General features: G+C 46.8%; 1 long non-coding RNA gene across 2 annotated transcripts in view; it reads right to left on the bottom strand.

Annotated features, from left to right (window-relative positions):
• The window catches only part of LOC311599987, a 28,538-nt gene that overhangs the window by 8,951 nt on the left and 12,916 nt on the right, over nucleotides 1-6,671 (bottom strand). The window contains exons 3-5 of one of the 2 annotated variants that reach the window (XR_014780095.1): nucleotides 3,791-3,880; nucleotides 2,490-2,672; nucleotides 1,710-1,841 (exon numbers count right to left, since the gene is read on the bottom strand). This is a non-coding gene — a long non-coding RNA (uncharacterized lncRNA). The remainder of the gene's footprint in view (nucleotides 1-1,709; nucleotides 1,842-2,489; nucleotides 2,673-3,790; nucleotides 3,881-6,671) is intronic. The other variant, XR_014780096.1, reaches the window with a different exon arrangement.

Below are 6,671 nucleotides of genomic sequence, written 5' to 3'. Positions count from 1 at the left end.
TGCCTTTTCGTCCCTCCGTCCCTTCTCTGAATTCTAACAGCACACCAGGTGTCTGGAACCTGGCTTCCCTTTCCAGACATTGGCCAAGGCTCCCGGGCTTGGTTCCTTTCCCCCTTGTTGTGTCTGATAGGCTGTGGGATTTTAGAGTGGAGCCCTTGGCGTGGTCTTGGCTCTGATTTCACTGTGGAGTCCCAAGGGGAGGTTGGACTGCTGAAGGGACAGTAAATCATTTTCTCTGTGTCCACCCCACAGAGAAAGATCCCTGCTTCCATTAGCCAGCTGTGACCAATCAGGCCTCCTGGGCAGCCAGGTGTGCAGGTACCAACTGGGAAGGTGAGAGCAGAGAGAGGCCAGAACCCGGCACATGGTGCCTGTGAGTCTAGGCAGTGGGAGAAGCCAGCGGAGGAGCTGTGTGTGCTCCCTAAGGAAGCAGAGGTCACTGCTGGTCAGGGACTCATGTCTTCACATGTGAGCAGGTCAGTTGGGGGGCCACAGATGTTTCCCTTGTTCCCTAGAATGAACCACACATTAGGAAAGGAGGGGAGTTCTTCCTACCAGGGCTTGGGAGAAACTTCAGATTCCTGCCTGTATCCCCCATGCAGTGTGGGTTACAGCGTCTTATTGAACCTCTTTGGCTTATTCTAGGGGTGTCATGGAGTACTCAAGGGGATCTGAGGAAGGGGTGGTACTCCCCAGGCCCCAGGAGCCTCCATGTACCACTTGTTCTTGGCTCTCTTACAGGAGCCCTCACCAAGACCCTCAGCGAATTGCTCAGCTTGTGTCTTCCCCGCTGTAATTGCTGGTACTGCTCTGCAATATTCTTCCCTGACCCTCGCACCCCGCCTTATCCACCAGGGCTGAGCCTCCCACCCACTCAGTCTGCGTTCATTCTTTGTAAAAGAACTCACGTTAGCACACTGTGTTATGTGTTGAGTGTTATGTGCTGTTTAGTCCCGTGCTTGTTTCTTCTGTGTATGTGTTCTTATATGTGCTGTGTGCACTCGTGTGCACCTCCAGTCCTCAACTAGCCTGCTGTGAGCTCCCTGAGGGCAAGGGGCTGTCATTTCCTCCTCAACCCGTGTTGGGTCTAGGACAGGGCTGGGCTCCAAACTCTTAGGAAGACACTTGTCAACTGGCTGAGGAAACAAATGCTGGAGATTGTCCGGGGCTGGGGGCGGGGCAGGGTTGTGTACAAGGGGGGATACACATGGGTTAGCTAGGGGTGCGTTGAGTTGGGTTGTGGGCTGACTCCTTGGATCAATAGCAGAGGCCTCTGGTTCTGCCTATTGGAGTTGCTAGGACCAGGAGGGACACCCTCCCCAGCACAATACACACATATCATGGCTATACAGGAGTACACATGAATGGATGTCCGGATTGGATGTTCCTGGAAGTCCCTGACATCTGTTGGAGGTGACTCAAACAAATATTCTCTACCACAGTTGGCATGTGGAGCAGTCTCTGGGGGACATAGCTGGGGGAGGGTGGTGGCTCGTCTCTCAGCTTGAGTCTGAGCCTCCATCACTTCTGGGAGAGTTCCACTCAAGGCCCCATGACCTTGTCTTGTAAAGTGGAATAGTAGCCAAAGACTACAGGAAGCAGATCACAAACTACAGCAGAGTTAGCACAGCCCCAACCCACCTCTGCATCATGACTGCTATTAGGGTCTGGCTAACAGATCCCAGAATCTTTCAGTTGTTCCTTCTCACCTGCTCAGAAGCTTTGAGGTGATTCTGAGTGGCACCCAAGGGCCGGGCTACCAAGAAGATGTGAGTCGGGTGACTGGACTCCAGGGTGGGCCGTCTCCAGTGGAAAACTCGGGCCAGTCCCATCTCACAGAGCTGTGGTGAGAACAAACAAGTCGTATAGAATTGGTGCAAGGTCAGAGCACATCCTCACCCACGCCCTTGTCCTAAGGTGAAGCTGCCACTGACCACACCTCTAGTGCTAGTGCTACACAGCACCTTGATGTCAGGTGGGCCTCCGCCATTGGGCCTCCTTAGTGTGTATGGTAATGGACACAGAGTCTGTCATTAGCTGAGGGGGCTCATGAGGGAGAGGCCACTCTGGGCCTTTGAAGCTTCAGAGTGAGGGACAAGGAGTAGAGTAGGCGGGGTTATTGTGCTCCCTTCACAGGACCTTTAGATTTGTGCTGGTGGTCTGATCTCCCTGGTGACCTCCAGGAAATGTTAATCCCACCGGGTGAGAATAAAACCACTACCACAACTTTTTGAGCCAAATTTGAAGGAAGCTTTATTAAATTCAGGCCGGGATGGTGGACACTGACCAGGTCCATACCTGGGATTCCCAGCATATGGCCGACTGTCATCTTGATAGGACCTAGATTCACCCAGGAGAAGCCTCTGGCCATGACGGTGTAAATGGCCTAGATGAGGCTGAGACAGGAAGACCCACTTTAACTGTGGTTGATATTATTCTGTGTGCTAGAGCTGCAGGCAGAATTAAAAGAGCAGAGCACCAGCATTCACCTTTAGATGTAACAGAAGCCCCGAGTTGGTCTTCCTCTTCTGGTTTTGGAGATGCTCCTGGGCCTTCTCAGCTGCCACTCCCTGCTGAAACAGTCATGACCTCTGCCCTGCAGCAGATGCTTGGTGAGCTGCAGCACGTTGTTTTCTTTCCTTTAGGCACGGAATCTTCCGTTGTTGAAGTTTCTAGCAGCATCAAGGAGAGGTCACCATGGAGGAAAACTAGGCCAGTCTCACTTAGGACTGTAATTACAAACTCTCTGGTAAAATGGTAGCAAATTAAGTTAAGAAATATATTTACGGGTATGCCATACCCAAGGTGTCCTCTTACTCATAGAACGATGGCTCAAACTCAGAATGATGCTTAAAAGAAGCCATGGAGCTACTTTGCTTTTAAGTGCTTGACTTCCTGGCCCGAGTAACTTAGTTTTGATCCCTAGAGACTTTATAAAAAGACCAGACATGACACAGGTAGATCCCCAGGGCTAGCAGTTCAGTCAGCCTAGCCTAGTAGGTGAGCTCCATCCAATGAGAGCTTGTCTCAAAACAAAACAAAACAAAACAAAACAAAAACAGTAGTTAGTTCTCTGGCTTCCTTAAAGGAATGAAAATATAAACCAAACAAAACTGGGACAGATCTTTCCTGCCCACTTCTGTTGCTCTCACATATTGCACAGGTCTCCAGTACACAAATGTCCCTTCACTCACGGTGGGGTCTTCTCCTGATAAATCCCTCGCAGGAGACTGCAGGCTTAGCATGTGTAACACACCATAACTGTGTCCCCTATGGAGCAGTAGGCTGACTGCAGGCTGTGGCTTGTTGATGCTGCCCAGCAGGAGAGAGACTCTGCCATGTGTACCTTAATCCAGAAAAGCTCAAAGTTCGGCCTTAGAAGTTGCTCCTGGATTTATATTAACCACTGTACCATAGTCACATGGAAAACTTGTATCTAGGGCCACCAAAGTCAAGGGCTATTTGCATATTTTCCATGCCATTTGTGATGATTTAAAACTCATACTGCATCATAAAGAGCCCCTCCTCTGTCTTTTCCTTCTGTGTGGTTATTCTGAAGTATTTTGCTCCCACATCCCAGAGTTCTTTCTTGTTATTTATGGTCCAGACAGCTGACACTGTCTCGGAAGGCTTTGACTAAAGACACCCTGAAAATCATTACACATCTATTCTCCTGTGTTAACCACTTTTATTTCCCCTGGAGCATTTTCCACTAAAGTCCTTCATGTTGGCCAACTTCCTGTTTCTACAAAACAAACAAATAAACAAACACCTCAGAAAATCAACTTACAAGGAAAAGAGGTTTGTTTGGCCACAGTTTGGGTGGTTCTGCTGCAGGGTCATTTGGCTATTTTGCATTGGGCCTGTGGTAAAGAGAATCCTGAGAGGAGAAAAACAAAAAGCAAGCACAACAAACAACACTGCTCAGCTGGTGAATGAAGGGGGGTGGACTGAGAGCATGAAGAAGGGGCTGAGGCTGTACTGTCCCCTCTAAGGGCACACCAGACCCCGGGGAATAGAAGCTTTCTTTCTCACACTGCCACCTCCCACCAACACCATCAGCTGGGGACCACTCTTCTACACATGTCCTTTGGACTAGACTGTAGCCCTGGCCTGTTTGTTTGCTGTGTGCCTGCCCATCATCTGCTCTACAACTCTGAGCTTCAAAATGTGGAGCCAGGACCTCCACTGTCCAAGGCAGCATCTGATGCCAAGGGGACATGTGCTGTCTGCTATCTGAACCTACTTTATTGGCCATTATTCAGGATGACTCAGGGGTTTGATAACATGAGAAAACCAGACCTATTACATTGTCAAGCATACTGAATTTTTTGAGACACTATTTAATAATTGGTTAAACTGCAGTGTAGATATTTTATTAAAGACATTAACTTTATTGTTACTGTTTTCTTTTAAAAATTTGGAGTGGAAACAGTCTGTAGTTTTCATAATTTTATAGGATCCCAAAATCAGTAGGTTCTCTGCTGTGTGTTTTTTTTTTTTTTAAACAGACCTGTTTGAGTGTGATGTCATTTCTGTTCTTGCATTCACATGATGGATTTGTTTTCCTTTTCTTTTTTTTTTCAGAGTTGTAGATCGACCCATTGAGTACACTTGCTAGGATGCTAGGCAAATATTCTACCACCCTGCTATACTCCCAGTTTAAAGTGCAAGTTGTCTGGGACTCTTCTTTAGTGGGCTAGGAGGGTACAGAAATAGCATGGGCCAAAAGGCACAGGGAAGCTGGTATTTGAAGAGCACAGTGCCCTCTAGTGTTCATTTTGAGAATGGACCTGGGAGAAAAAGAAGGTTGCTTTCTGAGTATGAAGGAGACAGCAGGTCAGAGCCCCATGTGGGTGCTCTGTAAATATTTGCTGAATGAGTTGATATGTCCACTCACAAGGTCCTTGGTGTGCCCTGGAGAGGGGAATCATCAACACATAGCTGAGTTGGTGAAACTTGCCCAGTGTGTGCAAAACCCTGGTTCTGTCCCCACCCCCGTAATCTCAGCACTTGGGAGATGACACAGAAGAGTCCCAAGCTCAGGATCAACCTAACTGATTGTCTCTAAGAGAAAAAGTGGAGCTTGATGGCTAGGGTGTTGGAGACAGGCAGTTACGTTAGAAATTGGTTTCCCTTCTGGTTTCCAAAGGAATTAAGAGAAGGAAGGAGATGGGGACCCTGTAAATGGAGCAACAGAAAAACCAGCCACCAGTGTGTACTCATAGAAGCCCCAAATATTTAGAAGCAGGAGATGTAGCTCAAGGCAGAGAACGTGTCTAGCATGTGTGAGGCACTGGGTTCAAGTCTCAGGATCTCAAGACAGACATATAGACAGACAGACAGACAGGCATCCCATCTGATCCACAAAAACTTGAAAGAAAAAGAAACATTTTAAATATCTAGGTGGCTATAGGATGAGATGATGCACCAACTCCCGTGGCTTCCTTGGCTGCCCTCAACAGGTGAGAGCCTATGGGACGCCAAGGGACGCCAATGACAAGCAGACACGTTGTCATGGGCTGCCCTCATGGATAGGCAGGGTTGAGAATAGAGAAGTTATTGGGAAAGGTGGACACCATCTACATTTTATATGTTATGAGATTATTAACTTTTCTTGGTTATAAATCTGTTGTTCTTATGTTTTCATTCAGAATATTTACTGGTTAAATGGGAGATGCTCTGAAATTATCTTGGTGTGGGTGATGCTGGGGACAATGCGATGATGTTTTGGTAGTTTGGGAGGTGACTGACAGGTCACTGTGGGCTCATTAGATCCTCTTGGATCTTGTCCCACCTTAGAGAATCTCCATAGTAAACTAAAGCATGTTTGTATGATCCACTTTTCTTTTTGAATAATTCCCCTTTAATGTTCTTGAAAAAAACCTACAGAGAGGAAATGTGGGTTGATTTGAAGTTTTGATTTTAGACCATTTTCTTGGGTGTAAAACACCAAGATGGCTAAAAGAGCGGGGATAGGATACGAAGGCCTCTCTCTTATTTATATGTGGGTGATTATAAAATATTCCGTCTAAATCATTGATCCACATGATTGTCATGACTGACCTATTTGAAGGGTGAGTCCACCTTTCTGTGTTACTAGAAAGTAGGATAGATTTTTTAAATACCAGCAAAGATAGTTTTTATCAAAGGGTCCCTGGAGAGTTGTGTAGGAAACACTTTTTAAAAACAGCCTTACAATTTTTTGTTAGCAACTTAGTATGACAGCAACGTTGAGAACAAAGAATAAACTTTCCTTACATGCCCCTGTACCCTCTCCATTACAGCATCCCTTACGAACCTGGTCCAGGAATCTTCATGGTCACACTGTTGCCACCAAAGATCTACAGCAGAGTTCACTCTTACTGTGTATCTTCTGTGGGCTTTGACAAGGCTACCCTATGCTCACCTGAAGGACGGCCCTGAAAATATTCAAGGTATGATCATTTATTTCTTACTCTCAAAGACTTGTTTTGCCTGTATTCAGACTCAGAAGTAGAAAAGAGCTCTTGTTGGGGTTCAAGAATACCCTGAGCTGATCCCTCAGACTCCAGACTTAGAATGATGAAAGTTTATTGAACACTGACCAGTCAGGGACACAAAGTGGACTCAGGAGCCAAACTGTGACCCGGAGGCATTTCTCTTTTGTTGTTGTTGTTGTTGTTGTTGTT

The sequence above is a fragment of the Acomys minous genome (assembly GCF_964271855.1).
Source record: "Acomys minous genome assembly, chromosome: 6".
In the NCBI taxonomy this organism is placed as follows: domain Eukaryota; kingdom Metazoa; phylum Chordata; class Mammalia; order Rodentia; family Muridae; genus Acomys; species Acomys minous.
Note: the sequence above shows the minus strand (reverse complement) of the source record. Positions and strands in the feature narration are given on the sequence as shown.